We start from the raw sequence: 25,423 nt of genomic DNA, 5'->3' as shown, positions 1-25,423 counted from the left end.
GCCGCGCCACAAATCCTGCTCGAAATGCAGCCATGCCCGCCGCGCTCTCTCGCTGGCCGCGCGCTTCTTCGCGTGATGTTGTACGTGCGTCTGTACGCGTTCTGTGTCCGGCTGCGGCCCCGGGTTCTCGGGGAGGACTTGAGACGCGAGAACCGTTTACACACCGGCGGAGGCTGTCTCGCTGCTGCTGTCGATCCCCCTCCGTTCTCTATTATGCCGCTTTAAAAGGGAAGGTGAGCGCATAAATCACCCTTTAGATGATGACCCTGCTGATGGACGATGTTCTTCGCGCTGTGGGAGTGAGAATACGCCGGGGAAGTTGTTCCTCTGTCCTCCTGCCAATTGCTGGAGGGCTCTGTCGGGGCCGACGGGTTCCGCGCACAAAGGGGCCGTGTTCCTGTACGCTGAAGGGAGCGCGCTGCGCGGCGTAATGGATGGCCCCCGAGTAGAAACAGCTGCCCCCTCTTGGCGTGAGGGGCGTCGGCGCGCCGAGTGCTGGGACCGATGATGTGGAGGGGGGTGCACGACTGCGCGATGCGGAAGGAATCGCCTTCACGGCGCATTGGTAGACTGGCTGAGCCGCCTGCTCCGCGACATTGGCTGCGGTCGGCATTATGGCGGCAGCCTCACGTCCCATTGTCGGGCTCTGCGCGTTCTCCTGATTACGGGCCTTGTTGAAGAGCCTGGCTGCATTGTGTCATTGTTAGTCGCGCAAGTAAAATCGGACGATGGCTGTTTGAGGCGCGCAAGGAATACGGAATGCGTGCCCGGACAAAACCAGAGCTGTCCATTACAGTTTTCTATTTCCACATGATACAGTTGATAGTCATTGATATGCGAGAACCGAAAACAGCTTAGACATCGCTTAGATACGTCGCAGGAGTTCGGTAGCGTAACGGCCAAAGTTTCGGAGATTGCCCTGTAACTTCTCGCTGCCAGGGAGCACACCTCACTCGTCCTGTTAAGTTTAACACGCTTTTCAGGCGCTTGAATTTAATGCGTCAGTAAACAAGCTTATAGTTCATCTGTCTCTTTTGTTGTTCCGACACCAGTTTTTATGACGAAAATGCCAATGCCCTCGAGGCAGTTCAAGATCACGCCACCAGGTATATTCATTCCACATACTCTTACAACGTCAGCATATCATCTTTAAAAAAAGACTCTTCCTTATCACTTCTACCCTTCCTCGCCACATTGCCACCCTTTCCCTCTTCCACAGGTTCTACTATTAGACACTGAATCGACCACCATACATTGTTCCCCCAACGCGCCGGTCACGGCGCATTGGCCATCCCCAGCAGGTAGCACAACCATATTCACACACAAATACATTTTCAGCCTCATTTTTCTACCGAGCATCTAAAGACTGGAATGGCCTTCGTCATCAAATCGCTGCCATCACCTGCTTTTCACAATTTGTTCAAGATGTAACAACTTTTTATATACAGAATTGAATGCATTATAACACTTGTTTGTATATGTTGTATTCCCACCCCTTGTGTAATACCCCTACTATGGAGTCTTTAAGGAAATAAAATGAAATGAAATGAAATCCAAATGCATTGATTAGGAAATAAAGCCGAGAATATGTTTCTTTTCATGCTTGCCTGACATTCCGAGCTACAAATGTCTGTCCTCTTTAGGTACTTCACAGGAAAACAGTTGTGTGCGATATTCTTCAGGTGTAGTATAAGCGCATTTTACGACAGGATATGCATTCTGCCGCAGGAGTAGGCTAAATCCGCATTGGCGATATTAAGACGCGTTCACACTGGGAGCTTTCTGTCGTGCGAGTATGAACGAAATCCCCGTCGGTGACAAAATGGGTGCGTTCAGATTGAAGCTGTCGGCACGCACCACAGTGTTCACTGCCGCCCTCCAGCTTTCACGACACGCGCTGTGCACGGACTAAAGCTTGCCAGCTGAGTTCTAGCAGGTTTATTATACGAGTGCATGGTTACTGCACCAGTATCTAGTACGTGTGGATGCAAAAAAAAACACGAAATGCACTGCACACAGAACAAGACGAAGCCATTATATTACGTGGGCAAATACGGTGGCGAGCTTCCGTAAAAATCAGGAAACACACTCATACCTCCTTTACGTTTCGTGCTCCTTTCCCATTGCAGACACTTGTACTGTAAATACAACGGAGTGCTAATTAGCACCTCGTTGAGTGCGCTCACTACAACAGCGTATGCATGACTGTACAGCCGGTCTTGCAGCTACTCTTTATGTTATGCGCGAAGTTGGTCACGCTCTCCAGCTACATCGCGCAGTACCTAAATATACGCAGCACAGGATAAACCACGTTCTCACTCGCAGACGAATGAGCTTTCCAATAGGCTGAAATGATTGCATCAATTCTCTTCAGCGCAACAGTGCAGAAAAACAAGATGCTCACGGTCAAAAACGTACTCACGGTCAAAGCCCGATTCAAACACACACACACACACGTACGCACACATACGCACGTACACACGCAAACACACACCCGCGACTAATCCACATATATTTTAGTACACATAACGCGCAAGTGTACAATACACTCGCTCAACAGACTTGTCTTTACCCTAATAAAACTTAAGCACGGAATGAATTCAGAAAACATCATCAAATATACCTGCAAGCAACGACCCGACCGGCCATGAATCCGCCATATTGTAAAGTGGCTGCGTGGCTTGCGACAGGCAATTTTTCTTTTTTCTGGCGGTGAAAATTTGTTTCGGATCGATCGACGCAATGAGGGCTTGTCACGCGACGTGGATTTTCCGGTTGCCTGTCTTGTCGGCGATTGGAAGTCTCCCAGCATGTATGCGTCGTTAGTGTTACTCAATATGCGCCACAGATACAGTGACAATAATGTGGGCTTTTTAATTTAAGTGGTAATTATGTTGTTCCATGAATATGCATGGTGACAAACATCCAAGGCAAGCATACACCTTGTATTACCAAGGAATCACTTTTACTGACTTATTGCATTAGGTGCATTGGCTCCTGCAACGGCTCCACCCGAGACTATACATTATATATACTAGCTTGAAAAGCAGTATTATGAATCATCCACCCGAAGGGACAAGGCTGGCTATACATGCTCGAAAAGAACAAGCGAAAAAAAGAAATCGCCAACGATTACGATACTCGCTAATGCGAAATTCGAGCGCAGCTCTATACATGTTTTCATTTCACGATATATTGGCTACCGCGGTCAATCTGTCTCGTGCGGCACGTTGCAAAGGGAGCGGTGCGTGGCGCGACTGCTTCGCTAATCGTTACACGTGGGCGGGATTCGCAGCAGCCGCCGCAAACAGGCCTCCACTGATGCAGCGCTTTGTTTCCATGCAGACGACGCGCGCTACTCTGGCACCATCTCGTAGCCATCGACACCGAAAAGACCGTCATGCGCGGAATTACGCTTTTCTTCTTGAGCTTTCGCCATACCCTCCTCCTCCGCTTTCCTCCTCGCGCTCTCTTCGCTATCCCCGCATTTCACCGGCACTCCGCGTTCGCTCTTTTATCTTTTTGCTGTCCTCGTTCGCTCATTACGCCGACGCTCGCCGCAGGAACGGGCGCCTAAGAGCTGCGCTCTAAAAAGGCATCGAACTAACGCACATGAGTAGCGTCACCATTGCCCACACAACAAGAGCAATGCGTCTTACATGTACTTACATGTACCATATTTATGCGCGTACTGGATGACAACAACGACAATCATCTGCATTGATTGTTACTTAAAGAACGCCCGTGTTAAAGGGCCCCTCACCAGGCCCCATAAAAATTTTGCTTATACGCTGGAAGTTGTTACGTGTCCTTTAGGGAGTGTTCTGGCGCAAAAATTTTTCACATCGGCTCATTAATAGCCGAGATAGAAATATTTCAGTGTCGCGAATCCATGATTTCAGGAGGCGAGCTCCACTGCCAAGCGAGACTCTTCATATGCCCCGTCAAGCCTCCACAAGCGAAATTCCTTCCCTGCGTTCTCCCATACCAGACCTCGAGGATCGCGTGAGGCGTACGTCACGGGTCACGCCTTCATTTTCTTTTTTTTCTCGTCGCTTTTTTTTTTTGCGGCGCGGCGCACTTCCGTAGACGGCGTCGGCACGAGCTGTTGTGATTGTTTCGTTTCGCGCGGCGCACGATTTTGTGCGCTATGCACGAGGAAACCTGCCTAGCGGTATAATTCAGTGCTACACGAATACTGAGGCAGACACAAGCGGATCACAGAGCATGATCCCGCGCTGGAACACAGTAGAAAATGATATAGTTTCGGTGCCTGCGCGCGCGACTGCACGACGTGGGAACAAGCAGATGAAACGGAAGTACACCTCGCTTTCTGCGGTGCGAAGTAAAACAAAAGCATGTGGACATTCGGTTTGTGTGTTTTATTATTTCTCTAAGCTTTAAGTCGTCTATTCAAACAACGCGTTACACAAATAACAGATATTGCCTTGAATAATTCTCGAAGTCACGTGTCACCACTAGTGACGTCAAAGTGCGAACACGTGTACGTAGGCGCACTAGCACGTGTACGTCATCCTTCGACTTGGAGCGCGGCGGCCGCGAGGAGAAGGGAAAACGGCGTTCGGTTTGAAATTTCAGAACTTTCTGCGGCAGGTCGCGATGTAATACTTTGCAGACACGATCGTTATCGCACATTGTATGCTCTACGCTTGTCAGCTCAAAATGTCCAGACCTGGTGAGGGGCCCTTCAAGAGCCTATGACGGCGATTACAAGCAGGATACAAGGAAGTGGTTCCGAGCCAGCGCGATGGCATTTAAATGCACTCGCAGCTAGCTGCATTGGCGAAAACTTCACCTTTAATGTTGTTTTAACAACCCCCATCGCATCAGTGCATCCTTTGATGGACTTGTCATCAGTAATGTGGCAGTCTATTGCGGTTGACGCGTGGCTTCACCGGTGGTTCGATCAAGAAATGCTAATGTGAAACCTTTAATAGGTTAATGACCATTCCACGCTGTCTTAGGCCGGGTATGTTCACAAGCACCATAGTCTCCAGATCTAATAATGCGAAATAAATCAACTAAAATGTATAGTTATATGGGTTATGACTTCAGGCAATATTATATAGCCACATGAAACTTATAAAGTGGGGTTGGGGCTCTTATGGCGCATGAAATGAAGATATAGAAGTGATGATGCTCATGTTTGTTTTTATTTATTTCTATGGGGTATATAGCTCGTTAATTAATCATCACAGTAGTGCTCGGTCGTAATATGCAACGGAAAGGAAAAGCACAGTGACGTAGTCGTCGCAGTCAAACGTGCGTCTATAGGGTCTCAAAGGAATTCGAGATCAGCCACGTTAATTCTTATTCGAAAGGGCAAAAAACTTCGGTCTGTAACGTCGAGCGTTAGCAGAAACAGCTTCATAAGTGTAAAGTTACTAATATCAAAGTCATTTTTGCAGTTTGCAGCCATTGCGCTGTTTTATGCGCATCCTACTTATCACATTCTGACATATAAATGCCACCGCGAGAGTTCCAAGTAGGGAAGCCGCATGTAACTGCCACCTGTAAGCACTGCCTCTTGATATTTTCCGTAAAAATGGTGATAGGCGTGGGAACAGTCACATAACCGACCGCTGCAGTGTCACTGACTCGTTCTAGCCGTAGTCGCCACAGCTTTCCAAGTTGTGATGTGGGACGGTATGCGGGGAGAGAAGGTTACAACTAGTGCATTTTTTTTAAGAAGGCGAGAGCAGTAAGTGGCGCGTTGCAATGGCCCATACCCGAAAAAAACGGCGTCTAGTGGAGTGGTACAAAAATATCATCAGCAACGGCTCCATTCCCCCCTAAAAAATGACATAATCTGGAATGGTTCACACCCCCATAAGCAAGCAAAGCTGCAATGGCTGAATATCAATGAAGGCACGAAAGAACAAAAGAACGAAGGAAAGAAAGGAAACATCAAAATCAGGAATGGCTCATACCCCCGTAAGCAAGCATACATGCAATACAGCATCTTTGCTGTACAGATACAGCAGCGAGTGTCGTCTTGTGTGTCTTCTCTGTGTCCGTGTCAGTGCGCTGCTTCACCAGCAAGGTATGAGGAAAGATGCAATGGCTGAATATGAACGAAGAAGCGAACGAACGAAAGAATGCACGAAAGAACAAAGAAAGGAAGAAAGAAAGAAAGAGTGAAATAAAAGTAAAAAGACGGAAAGAAAGAAAAACGAAAGAAATAACGAAAGAACCTTTAGATAGTGCATTGGGTGCTCGCATGTGTCGTTGAGGAAATCAACCTATAGCGCAATACGTTTACTTCACGCTACAGCTCGTTATGTCTTGCAAGAAGTCTGATCCATCCGATCGGACAACTTAATGCATTACCACGTGTGCAGCATGCCTTCGCATTCACGTGTTACAGGAGCGTAACATGCTCATGCCGATTATCCTTCTTTTTTTTTTAATCTATCCGCATCTTACCTTTTCTTTTTTCTCTCTTTTCCACGTCCGCGATTGCTAATGTGGGGGAGAATGCTTAGATTAAATTCCAATAAAATATGTAACGAAGCCTGAGCTCTAAATATATTTTACGTATTTCCTACAGACTGCAGTAATTCATGCTCGGGATTTGAGCAAGACGTTAAGTTGTAGCACCCTAAGTGATGTGACGCTTGCACAAAAAAAGAGATTATGATGTGATGCATATGATACTGCTCTCCGTCACTGCATTCGTTTAGCTTCACTCACTCATGAACGCTTGTTCTGTCCTAATCGTTTCACTTTGTAGCAGCGCTACTCTACTTTAAAGGGAAGCTTTCTTGCGGAGTTCGAAGTAGTTTTTCGTATGTGTATGGCTTCTAACGACGAACGGCACGGCCGCATGCTTCGACAAGCGGCATATATAGAACACCCTTTCTTGCGTGCAAGCCAGCGCGTTGGGACGCTTGGCGTGTTTCGATCCGCACTTGCACTAGAAGGAACTGACGCATCAGAAACACCACAAGTGCAACAGTACACTATGGATCCACCACAGAAAATTTAACCAAACATTATAAGTATAATGTACCGCATGTAAATATGTGCTTGTAATATTCAGCCTGTCTGTAATCCACTGTAAATAAGATAATATCTTCTTATAACATGCCGCACTTTAATGCTGATATTTATACCTCGAAAACCACACTTCATATCACACACACATGTTTCATGAGCCAATCACACAAAGAATGCTTCGCTTTACGTAGATGTCAACCGGAGTTGAGTCTGCTTGTCTTTACCGCGAAGTTTCCGTTGCCTCATCCTTCGACTTTTCCACTGCTGCTGTTGCTGCTGCTGCGGCTGTCTTGCACGCAACGTCGGGAGGTGGTTCAGAGCGTGCAGTTACGTGGCAGGAGCGTGGCAGAGATTAAATGCGACGCGAAAAACTCGTTTGGATCTTTAGATTGACGATCGTCACAATACCTTCTGGACCTGCGTGCAAGGCGTCGGCATATCAGCGGTTGCGGACAAAGTGGGTAAATTTGAGTTCGAGGTACGGTGCCGTACGTTTCTGCTATTTCTGAAAAATAAACACCACGCAAATTTGTCAAGTGGGCGAGTGACGCACGGCGTGCAGATGCAAAGCCGCAGCACCGTAGCGTCTAGGTGATACTACGGTAGCGGTCGCACGCCATATCAACACTTCTGTGCCCGCCGTGGTAGCTTTGCGGCTATGGCATTGCTCGAAGTCGCGGGTTCAATAACCGCCACGGGAGCCGGATTTCGACGGCAGCGAAATACAAAAACGGTCGTGCACTTTGATTTAGGTGTTCGTTAAAGATGGCCAGAAGATTAAAATTAAACCATATTGCGCCACTACGGCGCACCTCATAATCTGATTTTGGTTTTGGCATGCACAGCCCCATAATTCGATTAAACACTTCTGCCACGGTGCGATGTGCCCTGTGAGGCAATGACAATCCTAACTGTTGAAAACCAGGAAGCGGAGCCGAAGTAGAGAACGTCTTCTTTATTCGACGCTTGCTAAAAACAACTAAAAAAAATGCAGGCGCGCGCTCGGCTCCATGCTCGTTTCTCACTTCGTCTTGTTCTCTTCTTTTTTGGAGCATAATATTCAACACTAACCTTCTCGAAGATTATGAACAATGGTGTACAACAACGCCTCAAGCAAACACGTCTCGCCGTGTGATCTATGTATTTTGTGTAGACAAATAGCAACGCGCAGGTAACAATTGTCATCAACCCACCTCTCTCGTATTGCACTAAACGCTGAAGAAATTGACGGATACACAACATCACCGCTAATTATCTTGAATCAAAACAAACAGCCCAGAAATCTTCAGTTGTGTCGATTTCCACAGTGCGTAGGATCCGCATAACTTTTTCCTCTTTTCTTTCATTCAATCTTGTTTTGTTTTTTCTCCCGATTTGTACATGTCTGTGTGCGCCAGGTTTCTGTACCAGCTCTCATGGTCGCAATCCGTAATTAGTAGGACAGCGCCGGAACATATTTTCTGCCATAAATGCTTGCGCTTCAACAAATCCATCCACTCAGAAGTCACGACCGCAACAACTGTATCTTCGCTGATGCGTGGCATTCTTGCAGTTTGGTGCGCATTATTTTAACAATAAGTTTACCAGGTTGGACCGTGGGGGCTACAAATTAGTTATTTGCCAAACTTGCCTCGCAACTCGTTAGTGAACGCGCGCGCCGCTGCATATGCACAAGTTAGCAGTTTGCCGAACTCCCTTCGCAACGCGTTTGTGAACTGAGAGACGGGAAGTTATCAGACGCGGTACTCCTGCCGCCATCTATCGACAATATTTTGATTTGTAGCGGCACCCTCCGACTACACGGGCCCGCCGGCTTTTCAAAAAGGGATTCGAGGGTCGTCTTCCCACTACGGAGCTTTTCATTCTTCACGTGTCGCCTTGAATTGGCTGTTCTTTTTCAAACCTTCTGAACTCCGAGAGCAAGGAAAAATATCGCGCGAATGGCGCGAAACATCAATGCAACGCTTTTAGCTAATTAGCTCAACGAAGAAAACTTTGTGTCGTTAGTTCAGCTCTCGGTATTTATTTCTCGCTTTTTCACGGAGCATCTGACACTGAAAAACGACAGCCCAGACTCTGGCAGACAGCAACGCGAGGTGCAATTAATCGACAACCCAGGGAGAGGGAAAACGCCTCTAGCTATCCGCAAAGCGAAACCCTATTCGAGCGCTGCAGGCGTGCATGGGTGCACTCGCTTTCCTTCGATTGAAGCAAAACAGCCGCAACTCTTTCCGGCCTCGGATCGTTACGTCTACATAGCCAAGGGTGGTCCCCCAGGCTTCCGCGTCCTTTATCTAACGTCGCGGTAGCAGGCCATCCTACAGTCGACTGAAAATGACGTTACGAAGGGCGCTAACAAAGGGCTCTGTATGAAGGATGGAGCACTGGAAAGGGGAGGCGAGGGGGAGATATCATTACAACATCGTTACAGCGGACCGCTCCCGTTATTCTTTTCTTTTCCCTCCCTATTCGCGAAATGATCGTTGACCGCTTTCGAGACAATTAGGCTTATCGGCAGGGGACGCGAGACTATTCTTCACATGCACAGTTCCTTTAGTTATTTTTCATGTTTGATGGGCACTTTGTGTAACCCCAGTCATTTTCGCATTTATGCATTCAGGCGTCTCGTTTTTCATCTACACTGCCTATTTTGGGGACACGGAAAACTAGAGACGAAGCTCATTTGTTTTCTGCCCCTTTTTGCTGGTCTCATTACTGGGCGCGAAGCTCATCACGCAGTCCATGCTCAGCGCGATATGAATGAGTAAATTTGGAATGGTAATAATTAAAATGGGGAATTATAGGTAATTCCATAGGAAATGAATGTGTCAAGATTATTCCCACATTTCTTTGTGTGGAGCGCACCAGAACGGCCCTCGTTCCGTGAAACCCGCATTTCTTTTATCTTCTTCTTATATTATAGCTTGCACTTCTAAATAAGACAGCGTAGATTAGTTTGACAGCTATACCGTCAAGATGTGTGCGATTCCCATAACTCACGGTTGTGTATTACTATAAAAATGAAAAACAAGAATAATAAAAAGGCCACAAACTACCATAAGGTGCTAGCACAAACTATACCGGGTGTTTCAGCGAACAATATTAAAAATTTTTTTCAACTTGCCCGCGACAGATAGCCCAATTCTAGTTGAAGAGCTGGTCTACTCGAAGAGGCGGACATTACTCGCATGAAAAATTGAAATACATAATTGACTAATTAACGAAATTCATCAAATATGATTTTAAGTAATTACCTTATGACACATATTGCAGTTTACAAGTTCTAGCAGGGGCGTTTGCAAGGTGGATCCACTTGAAACGAATTCTCAGGATGACACCAATTTCGAGATATTAATTCCCGAACTTTGCGGAGAAATGCATTCGCGTTCCATTTGCTCTTGAGCTTCAACGCATGAAACGTCATTTTCTTAAGAAAATAAGTGGAACGACGATTCGTTTTTACCCAAAGTTTGATGGCATATATCTCGTAAATGGTGTCATCCAGGCAATTCTTTTCAAGTAGATATGCCTTGCAGTCTCACCCGCTAGAATATGCAAATTGCAATATGTGCCATGTGGCAATTAGTTAAAACGTTAATTAATGAATTAATAATTAGTTAATTATGTATTAAATTTTTTGTGCACGTAATTTCCCCCTCTTTGAGAAGACCAGCTCATGGACTAGAATTGTGCTATCTGCCCCTGCAAGTGTGAAAATGTTTTTGAAAATGTTACCTGAAACACCCTGTATAGGCAAGAACTCCCTGTAACATTCGTAGCCCCCTACTTCTCCCGGAACACAAAACTTCTAGAACGCTTCTTCAAATGTTTTGACAGATGCGTAGACGTCTAAGTATACCGGGTGTGTATTTTTTATGCCATACATAATTCTTAAAGATCGTCTGTGGCAGATAGCATAATTTAAGTGCTTGCACTGGAATATACAAGAAGGCCTAAATTACTTCTACCAGAAATAGAAGTGCATAATTAACGAATTAATAAAATTCAGTAATTAACGCTTAATTACTTATTTTACGCAGACATTGCAATTTACCAATGGTAGCCGGTGAGTTAATTCCCAAGGCTATATCCACTTGGAACGAATTTTAAGGATGCCACCAGTTTCAAAGTATTCATTCTCAAAGTTTGCGATGAAATGCATGGGCGTTCAAGTTACTTTTGTACCTCAATGAAGAAATATGGCGGTTTGTTAAAAAAGTAAGCGGAAAAATAGTGCACTTTTACTGAAAACTTTACGGCGTATATCTAAAAACCCGCGCGATCCTTAGAAGTCGTTCCTAGGGAATATGCCTTGTCAACTCACCGGCTATAATTCGCAAATCGCAATAAGCGCCGTCAACTAATTATTAAAAATTATAATTAGTGAATGACTGTTAATTAGCCGATTACGCATTCCGATTTTTCGGGAGAGTAATGTCCGCCGCTTCGAGTAATACAACTCAAGGACTAGAGTTACCCCCCCTCCCTTTGCCACAATTTATTTCTGAATATTCCGTATGGTCTTAATAAAAGCGGCCCATATTATGCAAAGTTCAAGAAACACTTGCGACAAGACGTTTTTAGAATATCCACCTCGAGAGAAAATGCAGATTTAGCTAGCAGGCTTTCTTTTACAATGTATATTTGAGTTTTTGGATTGGTTAGAAAAGTTTTTGAAGAACGGTTCAGTTTCCTGCACATTTAAATGTTAGGCGTAACGTTAAGAGACAGGAAGAGAGCAGTGTGGATCAGAGAGAAAACGGAGATAGCCGATGTTCTAATTGACATTAAGAGAAAAAAATGGAGCTGGGCAAGCCACGTAGTCCATAGGGTAGATAACCGGTGGACCATTAGAGTTAGGGTGCCAAGGGAAGGGAAGCGTAGTCGAGGACGGCAGAAAACTAGGTGAGGTGATGAAATGAGGATATCTGCAAGTGGAAATTGGAATTAGCTAGCGCAAGACAGGGGTAACTGGACATCGCAGGGAGAGGTCTTCGTCCTGCAGGGGACATAAAAATAGGCTGATGAAGATTATGATGATGACATTGAAATTTGAGGGGGGGGGGGGGGGGGGGCGTTGTTTTGTCTTGAGTCTCCGCAAAGATTGAAGCCGATGCACTTGTGCTTAGACTTGAACCACTTCTTATTGAAGTCGAGAAACGCATTTGAAGTTTAATTACGCTATTTCAGATATACTTTGCGGCAAAAAGTTCTTCACTGCGTTTATCAGAAGCGGAGTTATTGGCAATAAAACACACCCTTCGCGATGCTTCCGCTCCTTCTTCAATGATTTGCACTGCGAAGGCTACGGCGGTGCGGGGTGTGCCCACAACGCTCATCCTACTGAACGTCACCGTGGCACGCCGTTTAAATTTGATTTTGAATGTTCACGTAGACGCCGCTATTTCCGATTCCGGCGCCTACGGCGGGCCAAACGTCCCTCTATTTAGCCAAACGCGGTTGTTCTCAGCGAGCCGCAGTGCACTCAGCCAGTGCACTGTAAAATAATTTACACCCTTAAAAGTGAAGAAGGGCGTAAATTATTTTACAGTGTGGACTCGTCGCGGCAACCCGCGGCGGCCGCGGTACCTACGCTACGTTGCAGACCGCAGCTACATGCAACTGCAACGTTTGCTTTGTTCAGGACAGGGCTAGAGTGTGCGCTCGCGCTTATATGCCCCTGTCTGGCTGTGCTACGGGGTGCGCACCGGCTTTGTTCTGCGTCAGCTTGACCAACGAATAGTAGCCACGTCTAACTTGCGCAATTTGAAGCGCTATTAATAGCTCATTACGAAGCGACCAGGAGTGAGCGCGTGTTGGCAAGCGTGCGTGTGGTTCGACCTTAAGTTTCGCGTGGTTTGAGGCTAGTTGAGTGTTCAAAACTATATATATATAGTCGACGGCATCGAGACCCGGAGGCTACGGCACCTATTAGCAGCGTGACCAAAGCTTAGTTTTACGCGGGCGGCCGTGACCGAGCGTGAGCTGACGATCGATAGATGGCTCCTTCCGGAGGTACGTAATTATTATCGAAATTCGAAAGCAGATTTTCGCTTACTTCAGCCTGTTATTAAACAGTAACAGTAGAAAGAAACGCACTGACCGAAACGCCCTTCTTGATTATGTCAGCTATTGGCCAATAGCAGCCGTATTACGAAATAAAGCGTCTAGAAAAAAGTGAGGTGCAAGCTTTTGTTAAAAATAGAGCGTTTGAGAGAAAGGTGACTCTGCGCTCTGCTTGCGAGATCCGCGCGCAGCGCACTAGTGCAAAATTTGGCTGAGATGTTCACAGCAGCATATGCTATCCGCGTACTGTGTTTTTTCACCAAGCCAGAGGGTTGGTTCAGGGCCCCTTTAAAGGGTCCCTGAAACTTTTTTTGTGGTAGGCCTAGGCCACGCACGTACCCAGGTTGGGGTGGGGGGACAGGCCCGCACTCCCCCCCTCCCCCCCCTCGAAATTAGGTGGCAACACGTCCCCCCCCCCCTTTCCCCGCCCACGCCATCACTCACATAAAGCACCGCCAAAAAATCAATCTTGACATTTGACACAAGTATTCTTCCACCATGACTTGACAGCTATTCGGTGGTCAACATTTTGCTGCCTTTTTCACTCCTTTTGGATGGTGGTAGTTATCGGCATCTCCTGTGGTGTGAAGGCCAGTTTTCTGATCGATTCGGTGCACGCGCGATTAACTCGAGATGCGTTAAGTTGTCACCATCTATTCAACGGTCACGCGCATCGCTGTCGCTTCATTAGTTCAACCTTCTTTGTTTAGACTCATCCAGGGACCAGGAAATAGATTCGGTTCATAGTCAGCTATTCTGTATGCTCGTGGAACAAGCTGTGGCCGGAGGAAACGACAGTTGTGTTTAACTTTTCCTTTTGCTTCATTACTTCCTCGCGTAACGGCTCGCCGCGACGCTGGCAGATCCTCGGAACCGTATACCCGCAATATGGGTTCGATAAGGTGGAAAATAAAACAATGCGAAACAGCGTCCATCATCAAACCTTGCAATAACTGCTAAAATCATAAGGAATATAACTGTCACCCGTTACCTCGTCTGGTTTTTCGCTAATTGTACAGCACTTTTTGTGCGAAATTGGCACTGGAACAAGAGTCGCAAGGAATTGAGAAATTAAGCGATCTACTAAGGGAGAGAGCGGAGGCAACAGCCAAACACAGACAAATGAAAAGCGAAAATGAGCAAATTTAGCCGTTGCTTGTAAAAATACTTATGGACCAACATATTTTTATTTAAAAAGGAAGCAGAGAAAACACCGCGGGAAGTGGAGAATAATTCCGTGTGTCTGAATGACGCTTCCACAGTAACCAGTCGAGCCACCTGACGAAGCCACTTCTCTGCTCTGCTTATGTTTCCGCGGTAGGGTAACCTTCCGCGGTGGGCGCAGTACGTCTAGAACCGCAGCGTCCTGCGCTCTACGCGGTTGTAGGGGATTGGCGGACACGCATCGTTGGGCAACTTCTAAAATGACAATACGAGTCGGTTTTGGCACTTAACTTGCTAGAGCAGGAGAAATAGAAAAAAGACTGTGATTGTTCCACAAATTTTTACTTCTCTATAATTCTTCCAGATCTAATTCAAAAAAACGCTACTCGAAAATTTTACTTTACACTTTCGCTTGTTTACTTGCTCTTGGCAGTGTTCTTCCTGCGCTACTTTCCTGCGCAAGCTCATTTGATGTGTTTCCTTGTTCGCAAACTAAAGTAGAGGTGTATATCACAGGCGTACTTGTGAGATACACCTTCGTTGGTGTCCGGCGTCGGATGTCGCTTCGGCAAAAAAAATACCGAACCAAGTTCCGAACAACGCATACCGAACCATAATCAAGGGTTCGATGAAAGCTCGTCTGGTCAGGCATGGAAATGAAGGGGATCACGGTCACTGACCAAGTCTGATGTATAATCCGACGTTTCGGAACCGCGTACGGGTTCTTTGTTCACTGAGTTGGACAGGCAATCGTCGTCACTGTGACGACGATTGGTCGGCAGGGATGCCGAGAGGTTGAAGGTAGCCAGCAGGTAGCGTTGACGGTGTTTTGCGGCGTTGGTATTTCTCGCGCGAAGCAACGTATCGTCGTACGGCGCGGGCAAGCCCAGACCAGAAGAATCGTCGGCGGATTCGGTCGTAAGTGTGAGAGACGCCGAGGTGTCCAGCAGTAGGGTCATCGTGAAGTTCATGGGCAATCGCGGAACGCAGATGTTGGGAACGACGAAGAGCAGGGCAGATCCTTCAAGGTGAACGTTATGACGATAAAATATGTCATCTTGCAGAACGAACGAGCAAGCGTATAGGGACACGTCGAAGGGCGAAGATTCGAGGCGTGGTCAATGATGGAGCCCAAGGAAAAGTCATGGCGCTGCCCGTCGGCGATGTTAAGCAGCTGTGAAACGAAAAAAGTAAACTCATGTGTCCACGTCGGTATCAGTGACTGCAGATGGTTCCTCCACACGGTAATGAGACAACCATTCTGAGTCTTGATGTAAGTGACCGGATTTGTAAACAACCGTATAGGAATATTCTTGCAGTCGGAGCGCCCACCGACCAAGCCCGTGGGATACTTCAGTGACGACAGCCAACACAGGGCGTGATGGCCTGTTATTACAGAGAAGGGCCTACCGCATAAATACGGGCGGAATTTTTTTTGAAGTTGTATAGTTGTAGAAAAAAACAAGAGGATGTTGGGACCTGAAAGAGGACCCAACATCCTTGTATACCATTCGTATAGCACTCATATATATATATATATATATATATATATATATATATATATATATATATATATATATATATATATATATATATAAATATATATATATATATATATATATATATATATATATATATACAAAACATATGTCGATCCATATAAAAGGAAAAGCTCACAGCGGCCAAACCAGTCTATCATCCAAAAAACTAACAAACATGTACAGTTGCGATATTACTTTAAAGCAGGCTCTAACTATGCAAAAAAAAAGAAAAAGTGTATCTAAGACGCTGAAGAACCATAACTCTGGACAAAGTAACAACTAGACTAGGAACAATGCGAATCAAGTGATATAAGAATATGTATAGTAATACAGAACATGCAGTATAATTCACATTGCCTTACTGTGATAACGTGAGAACCAATAACGTTAAGAAAAAAAAGAAAGAAAATGAAAATTTAGATTTAAGAAAAACATTACAACTGCATTCGGGTGTATCACAGCCGTCACTGTGTGCAGGTGTATCGTTATAATGTTCTTTTGTGTTCTAACCATCCAAACGTATATTTTCCTGAATTATGATTTTTTAAACTTGTAGTTTGAAGCCTTTTTTCAGGACAATCGAAATTGAGCTTTTGTTCTAATTTGTTTAATGTGCAAGTTGTTTGATAAATAAAAGTATGTTTCCCACAGTTCGTGTTTCTTGCGTGCGGCGCTGGTTTTGGCGGATAGGACAATGGTGTTGCCTTGCACCTTCATTTCGCTCATACAGTTTTTCACTGTACATGAGTTGCAGTGCTTTCATGTAAAAAATATTGATCAGCACGAAGCATATGGTATTTTTCAAATAAAGGTGCTGTCCTCAAGTTCATATAATTTATTTGGTAGTTGCAGCAAAGACGGAGAACTTTTTTCTGAAGAAGCACTAGCTTTTTTTTTAGTTAGTTTTGAAGTTGTTCCCCACACCAGAGCTCCATAGCTAAGCTTAGAAAGAAAAATGCAATCATATATCTGCTGTTTCAGCCATAGCGGAATAAGTCTAGAAATTCTACACATATTACCAACACTTCTACATAATTCTATGCACAGTTTACTAATACGTCCTTTGAGGGTAATGCCTCATTAAACACCACTCCAGGAAACTTCTCTTTTTTTTTTACCTGCTGCAATGGTGAGATCCCTAATTATATATATGTGTGTGTATTCCGCGACATGAATATAATGTATGTTGTTTTTGCCATGTTTAGCTGTAATTTATTTTGTTTCAGCCATCGTGCTAGTCTCATTAAATCATATCTTAGCGCTCGCCGCCAGTATGTTGTTTCACATCACTATTCATCCGAGCTGTTAGTAATAACAAATAGCGTACCCCAGGGAAACCTGTTGGGACCGCTTCTGTTCAACGTATGCATTAACGACATATGCAATATCAGTCCTTTCGTTAAATACATAATATACGCAGGCGATACCAGCATGTTTTTCTCCTGGCCCAACATCAAAGAACTAACGGAAACCGCAAATACAGTATTAGCTTCCCTGTCTGACTGGTCATCATTAAACGCATTAAAAATAAACAAAGAAAAAAAACAAAGGCTTTATTATGCCATCCAAAGGGGCTAAATATAACCAGTGCGCCATCGCTGTATCTGGACGATGCTCCCATCGAGTATGTGGAAGCTTTTACTTCACGTGGTGCTGTATCTACCGCTACCATGTCCTATAGGACGCCCAAATCAGCAAAGTCTGCTTAGCTCTTTCGAGATACAATGGGATAATTTCGCGAAACGAACGCATTCTGCCTGCCAAGGCAAAGCTAAATCTTTATTATGCATTCTTTTATTCTTATGTGTCGTATTGCTTCCTCGTCTCGGGAAGAACTACTGCATCCAACATCCAGAAGCTTGTATATTTGCAGAAAAGAGTACTTCGCATAATTCCTAATGTGCCGTATGACGCTCCGACACGTCCTATCTACCTGGAATACAAAATAATACACATAAACAGATTGTTCGACTACAGGTTTGTGTCCTTCTACAAGAGAGTAACAGCCGAAAACGACAGATTTTTTTCTAGCATTGTAGTACTTACACCACATCAGACTCCATACGTGACACGAAAACGCATTACCTATACCTTACCCCATTGCATAACAAACTATGGCTTTTCCACACTAAAATATATGCTTCCTAAATACCTGAACACGACATTCTATGACAGCTTACACAGTATGTCTGCCGCGACTGTCTGAAATGCGTTTGTGGTCTAAGTCCTGCAATGTGTGCAAATGTGTGTGAAACTGTAAATCATATGGGGGGGGGGACATTCATATTTTCACTATATCTAATCATTACTTGTGAGCACAAAGCAAAAAAAAAAACTTGCCGATGCGCAATGTGTTGCTTTTCCACGTCTCAACCACTGATATTCAAATGATATGTGCTAACATTCATGTACCTATTGTAGTCGCTGCAAAACTGCTTCTTTGTAGAGGTGGCGAGGCTTGTCAAGCGGTCGTAAAGACTGCTTTTTTTCATGCCACCCTCAGTTTTTGTAAGAAAGCTGGAATGAAGTGATTTGATTTGATTTGACACAAGTTAGGCGATTCACACTGTGTTCTAATTCGTCCAGGTTACGTGATTTAAAGAATAGATTCGTATCGTCGGCGCACATATTCAATTTGGTGAATCAGGTATGTGAACTATATCTTCTACGAAGATTATAAATAACAACGGACCTAATTTGGAGCCCTGAGGGACGCCATGTTGAAGCGTTGAAAAGTTAGATGAAGCAACCTGCATATGCACGAGCTGTTGCCGATTCTTTAAATACCTTTCAAGCAACTGAGCTGCAACACCTCGTATTCCGTACTTCCATGATTTTCTTAATCATGGCACATGAAATTAAAAGCCTTCTTCAGGTGTAAAAATAAACCACGCGTATAGTTTTTGTCTTCAATATTCGATATTATTTTATCTTTAATATATAGAAGAGCTCGTTCGGTGGATTTTTTCCTTTGAAAACTGTATTGACTCTTAGGAATTACGTTGTGAGCGTTCAAAAATATCACTAAGATGTCATAAATTGTGTGTTCGAAAATTTTTGAAAACACAATTAAAACATATATTGGTCTACAATTATTTAATTGTCGTTGGTCCCCACCTTTGTGTATCGGTTTAACTCGGGCTCTTTTCAATTCTTCTGGAAAAATTCCAGTAGACAATGTTAAATTCAGTAAATACGCTAACACTTCGTTAATCTCATGCACGACATGTATGACTACGTTAGAAATAATTCCATCTATACCCGCTGCTATATTACGTTTCAGTTTTTTTTATTACTGCTCCCACTTCGATGGGATCTGTTGGCTTCAAGAAGATAGCTTTACTAACCTTGATTATACCTTCTTTATCATTCCTGCAGCTTTCTGCCTCAAGTTGATAAGCACCCGCTTTTATGAAATTCTGTTCATATCGACAGCTATTCACATGTTTTCCGCTGTCGTCCTGGCTATGTGAAATTAAACCCGCCGTGGTTGCTCAGTGGCTATGGTGTTCGGCTGCTGAGCACGAGGTCGCGGGATCGAATCCCGGCCACGGCGGCCGCATTTCGATGGGGGCGAAATGCGAAAACACCCGTGTGCTTAGATTTAGGTGCACGTTAAAGAACCCCAGGTGGTCAAAATTTCCGGAGTCCTCCACTACGGCGTGCCTCAGAAAGTGGTTTTGGCACGTAAAACCCCAAATAAAAAAAAAAATGTGAAATTAATCATTTCTTGTTCTTCCTGCTAGGTTACTTACGATTTCCCCCAATTTTTTGGGTAGATTGCGCAGCCGATAAAAATGTTTCTCGAAGTATCCGTCTTCAGCCTTCTTTAAGTCGCCATTCAGTTTATTTTTATATTTTTGTACTCTGTTAACACTTTTTGATTCCGGATTCCAAAACCGTGCGGTTTTATACGTCCGTGCAAAGTTTTATCTATCCATGGTTTTCTTGCCTTTTGATTTTTGTGGTGTTATTGTGGCAGTGGAAAGGATATGTCGTACTATTCACGAAAGTGCTACAAGAAGACGGTGTAGGCCATCCCAAAGTCGGATTCACGATAAACATCTTCCCATTGTTCACTTAATAGCAGTAGCTAAAAATTCTATAGCGTGTGACCGTTTATCTTACGATGGAAGTGAGCTTGGCGACGGGGTTTCCTTTTGTAGGAATTCAATTTAATTGCGTAAAACATAGAAAGGTGATCGCTTACATGAACAACTAGGACTAGGGTGCGATCGAAGATCGTTGTTCGGCGCATTCGTTCGATTACCGGCGCGCGATCGGCCTACTGTGCGCCGACGTCGCCAGCCGCGGGGCACGGCCACGTTTTTGGTGACGTCAAAATGACGACACGCTCCTGTCAATCATCTTGCAACCGAGCACGTCGTCTTCTAGGCGCCGAACGCGAAAGGAGTTGGAAAGTTTAGGGCGATCATGCGGTCGCACAAGACCAGCTTCGCATGGCGCGTCTGGTGGATTGGATTGGATCCAAACGGCGGCTTCGGCCGCGGAATGGCATGTTCGGATCCAATCCATATTTTAATTCGAGAAAATGAAGCTTGTGATTGGAACTTCGGTTGTTGCATTGGCGTTGCTTGAGGAGGAACGAGAACAGTGGAGGTGCGAAATGCGTTTCAAGAAATGGCAGAAAACGAATTCCGGCGTCGCTTTCGTTTCTCGAAACAAATAGTGCGTTGGTTGTGCGGCAAACTCGACCCCATCATCGGGTGCCAGCTAGCCACTAGAATGTTGTTGTTGCCTCTTGAAAAGTGCGCCACTTTTCCCGTTGTTTCTTTTTTTTTCTTCTCGCTGTGTGCGACCCCACCTAGGGACGACGATGAGAAACTAATAGTTATAAATTGTAGTAGTCATAGGTATTACTATTTGAAAACGTGCTTAAGCTTGGAAAAAAGTATGTTTTTTAGATAAAGATTTAATTCATTTGAAGACGAGAAACATTTCGTTTTGTAGTTTACTGTCTGCAAGCAGACGACAAGCGAGGGAAGTAAACTTCCGGGGAGTTCAGCGCTTGCCGATTGGCTGCTCTTTCCGTGCCGTTCTCACAAATTTTGCATACTGCCACTTTGTGACGTTGCAGCAACCGAATAGAACGCGTATTGAACAAAGATCTGCGATCGCGCCTCTGCTTTGATGTCATTGCTGTGTGTATTTAATAGGCATACGTCTATTAAAGTACTAGAATTAGTCGTTAATATTGCGGGCAATTCAATGAAGCTTTTGAAAGCATGACATATTAAAAAAATTATTTATTTCGTACTACCACATGTCTTCAGAATTCATACTTATATTAACATCACCCATGGCGATGGAGTATTCATTAGCTTCGTATTCTTGTTGAAGTAATTTCTCCAATAAATCACAGAACTTTCTTTTTTGTCCGTTCGGTGGTCTGTAAATTACAGATGCTATCGTTTTTCCTGCCCACAAAGTTAGACATTCAACATCCTCGCTGACTGCGGAAAGTTTTTCAGCCACAGAGTATAGGAATGGGAATCTTTGACATATATTGCAACTCCACCACCCCTCTTTGTATCCCGCACCAGGTACTCAGAACGGCAACCTGAGAATAGAGGAGCTTGATCATAGGTATATATATACTCAACCATATCTCGGTTATTCAAATAATATATTTTACTGCATGTTGTTTCGTAAAACATACTTAGATCGTCTATGTTATTTCTCATGCTCCTCACGTTAACATGCACTGATCTCAAAACAATCCCTTCTTTGCACTCGATCTAAGGTGTTGTAACTACCATCTTGCTTCTGGACTGCCATTAAGAAGAGTTTCTCAGACAGTACCCGCCCATTCTACTGGCGTCATTTCGGAAAAGTCGTCGCTATGCGCAGAACGGGGAGTGATGTCATCCCTTCTTGCGCATACTTTGCCTTTTGACGTCCAAACTTACTTCCATTTCACCTCTCTTTTTTAAAGCGAAGCTTTCTGTATCTCACTGATGCGCCCGTGAGCACCGAAAACGCACTGCAGGAAAGCCAACTTACACATCTGCATAGAACATTACAGTTTACTGGGGTGGTTGCTTGGGCTAGTCGGTAATTCATGATAAAAAAATAACGTACAGCGCGATGGACAAGGACTGCGAGAGACGACATACACAGCGCTGTGTATGTCGTCTCTGGGCAGTCGTTGTCCTTCGCGCTGCACGTTATTTTTTATCATGAACTACAGTTTAGATTCCAGTGTTGACTGGCGCCGGCCGGTCAGTGCCTGATAACGGCGCGAAGCGATGAGCTCAGCAAGAGTAGCCCATGCGCACAAAGTTCACTGTAAGCGCAAGTTGCGTCTGCTAGGCATGATACCACCCCTGTCGCGATTAACTTAATTTCCCTGCTTATCGGAGACAGCTAGTGCGCGTGAACACGGGCTCGTCTTAGGATCTGGAAAAAAATATCAAAGCCCCTTTCTTAAGGAAAGATTGTTGAACGCCACGCTACCCAGACGAACTGTATATATCTCCATTGCATTACGCGCGTCACGCCTCTGACCGTCTGACACAGCGATCACAAGGCAATACTGTGTAAGTGTAGAGTCGTCCGTGAAAGTGTGAATGTGTGCGTGCAATCAGGGGCTACATGATCTAAAATAAAGACAATGCTGCAACTTAACGAAATGTGTCTTCGTTCAGCTCCAACATTCAAAAAATACAATCCTAAACAAGTAATCAAACCGCATATGCATAGCATCGGGTCGCTCAGCATTTCTTGGCTTCTTTGCGTGGTTGTTGGCTTTGGACTTTGATCCAGTTTGCATTGGGAGAAAGCTTCGCGTTCAACCATCTTTCTTTAAGAAAGGGGCTTTGATTTTTCTGTTTCGCCGCAGCAAGCAGCTTCTTGTTTGTCTGTGTAAGGTGTTCATTCACGAACACAGCATTTGTCGACTGATATGCCACTGCCGATGCGTTCAGTCTCTTCTTTTTTGTCAGGGTGAGGACCTCGTCCCGTTTACTTATTTGAACGAAACCAACAATTATATTCTTCAAGCCTGCTTTCGGAGTATGCACCCAGTGGGATGTGTCAATATCGGCATGACTGATTGTCGCTACAACGCCCTGCCCTATCTGTTCCACAACTTTCGCACGATCAAGTTGTTCTGTTATTCCTTTAATTTCGAGATTGCTCAGCCGCTGGTACTGCTCCAGTTCTTTGATTCGTTGTGACAATCTTTCGTTTTTTTGTTTTTAAGTTTCTGTTCAAGGTTGCCATTATTTCCTCTCTAAGTGCTGAAATCACTTTGCTCAATCCTTTCACATCATCACATGTATCCGAGTAATACTTTATGCTGTCTTTAAATTTTATCATTTCTGTTCTCAATTCGCGCTTGAGATTTTCAATTAGTTTTCCAATTTCTTTGATGTCTTTGATATCAGAGGGTACCATGGTTAGTAACAAAAACACACTTTGTTCGGCAGCAGAGCGTTAGGGAAATAGCTACGCAGAAAATAATTTCATGACGTTTCTCACCTGCAAGTGCAGACAGCCAAGATTAGCTGCGTGTTGTAGACGCACTGCTACCGAACTGGTGAGCAGGTTGGTCAGCCCGTCATATTTATGGTAGCGTGGCAGGCAGTCTATAACAGCTGTCTAAGTGTATAACAGCGGTGTCTTACCAGTACCCTCGTACGGGGCAGAAACGTGGAGGCTTACGAAAAGGGTTTTACTTAAATTGAGGACGACGCAACGAGCTATGGAAAGAAGAATGATGGGTGTAACGTTAAGGGATAAGAAAAGATCAGATTGGGTGAGGGAACAAACGCGAGTTAATGACATCTTAGTTGAAACCAAGAAAAAAAATGGGCATGGGCAGGACATGTAATGAGGAGGGAAGATAACCGATAGTCATTAAGGGTTACGGACTGGATTCCAAGGGAAGGGAAGCGTAGCAGGGGGCGGCAGAAAGTTAGGTGGGCGGATAAGATTAAGAAGTTTGCAAGAACAACATGGCCACAATTAGTGCATGACAGGGCTAGTTCGAGAAGTATGGAAGAGGCCTTTGCCCTGCAATGGGCGTAACAAGGCTGCTGCTGCTGCTGCTGCGGATGATGATTATGATGATGGTATACGCAGTGAGTGTCGTATGCATTCAGTAAGCAGTCACGTGGCTTGATGGGCCCGCTGTCTCCGCTGCTTGGTCGCTTGGTGGCCAATGCGCCGAAGAAACTAAGCTTTTCCTCCGGGTGCGGCAGTCCACTGCTATCTAGGAATTACCTGCAAGTGCAGGCAGCCAAAATTAGCTGCGTGCTGTAGACATGCTGCTGCCGAACTGTTCGTAAGCTGATACCGCTTAGACCAGCGCAGGACATTTCCGCTTTGCGTTCGAATAGTGGCGCTCGGCAGCTGTCAGGAGCCGGCTTGCATAGGCAATAACACGATTGTAGCCACGTTGGTGTTGAGCTAAGAGTGGCCAGCGTTGCATGTGGACGTTCCTCGTACCTCGCCACGGAGCTCCGCAGCGGCCGTATGGCACCGTCCACATTTTCGACCACGGCTCGCGGTGATGACACTACGTCGCCAGCATAAGTTCCAAATATATACCACCTACATCACGCATCCTCCACCCCGCGATCCTGGCATATTCTCCGGCCAGAATGGTCACGACGTTGACGACTGGCTGAGTATATACCAGCATGTTAGTCAGAACAACCACTGGGACCCTACCATTATGCTGGCTAATGCAAGTTTCTACTGTGCTGGAACGCCGCGTGTCTGGTTACAGACACACGAGGAAAAGATATCACGCTTCCTCTCTTCCACCGACACCTTTGTGAATAAGACTGAGCTGCACGCACGGTGCCTTTGCCCGTGCGGGCAGCGCGTACCCCGTGTAGATCCTGCCCGGACGCTAAGCAGAAGAGCGGGTGCCTAGTGCTCGCGCGAGGTCGTACCACGCCGAGCCGCACTTATTGGAGGCCCAAGCCCAAGGAGGTTGCTCGAGCTCTCGCGAGTTGGCCCATTGGTTATCGCGAGAGCAAGTAGCATAGCCGCCGGGACTTTTCCTAGTGGCGCGTCCCAGCTTGAGCCGGTGCTCTCGCAGCGACGTGGTACGGGCGCATGACTGTATTTTTCGCTCTTAGTGCGGAACCCCTTTGGTTCCCCCCCCCCCCGGGACGGGGCGTTTGTGCAGTGTCGGGCGCCACCGGATACAATAAACGGTTTCCGTTAACTCAGTGCAATACTGTGTTCTTGCGTGCGTCACTCGGAGCTAGCTTGCGCGCAGCGGCGCTGGAGGTTGACGGCTGACGCGGCCCTGTGGCTCGCTAAGCTCGAACCCGCGGTGGTCGGCACTCCTGTGACACCCGAAGAGCTCACAAGTGATTACAGAATAATTCCACATTTTTAAACACCCGGAATAGAATATGAATGGAATGATCGCACCAGTAGCACAGGTGGAATGGGAATGGAATGACAGCTTGAGATTCCGGAATGGAGTTGGAAAAGAATGGGCACGTAGTCCTGAAACGCTAAACGTTGATTTTCAGTGAGACAACCGAACCGGCAAATTAGCCATTTAGACTAAGCTAGACTTGGCCAATATATTTCATTTCTCTTACCTGTTCTTTGAGTATCTTCTAATGGGTGCCTACCTTCACCAC

At 45.3% G+C, this 25,423-nt stretch overlaps 1 pseudogene; it reads left to right on the top strand.

Annotated features, from left to right (window-relative positions):
* Nucleotides 1–18,015, top strand: part of LOC135902656 (uncharacterized) — a 34,642-nt pseudogene extending 16,627 nt beyond the window's left edge.
* Nucleotides 18,016–25,423: the final 7,408 nt, after the last annotated feature.

The sequence above is a fragment of the Dermacentor albipictus genome, chromosome 1 (genome assembly GCF_038994185.2).
Source record: "Dermacentor albipictus isolate Rhodes 1998 colony chromosome 1, USDA_Dalb.pri_finalv2, whole genome shotgun sequence".
Classification (NCBI taxonomy): domain Eukaryota; kingdom Metazoa; phylum Arthropoda; class Arachnida; order Ixodida; family Ixodidae; genus Dermacentor; species Dermacentor albipictus.
The sequence above is the reverse complement of the archived record's forward strand: the minus strand, read 5'-3'. Positions and strand labels throughout refer to the sequence as shown.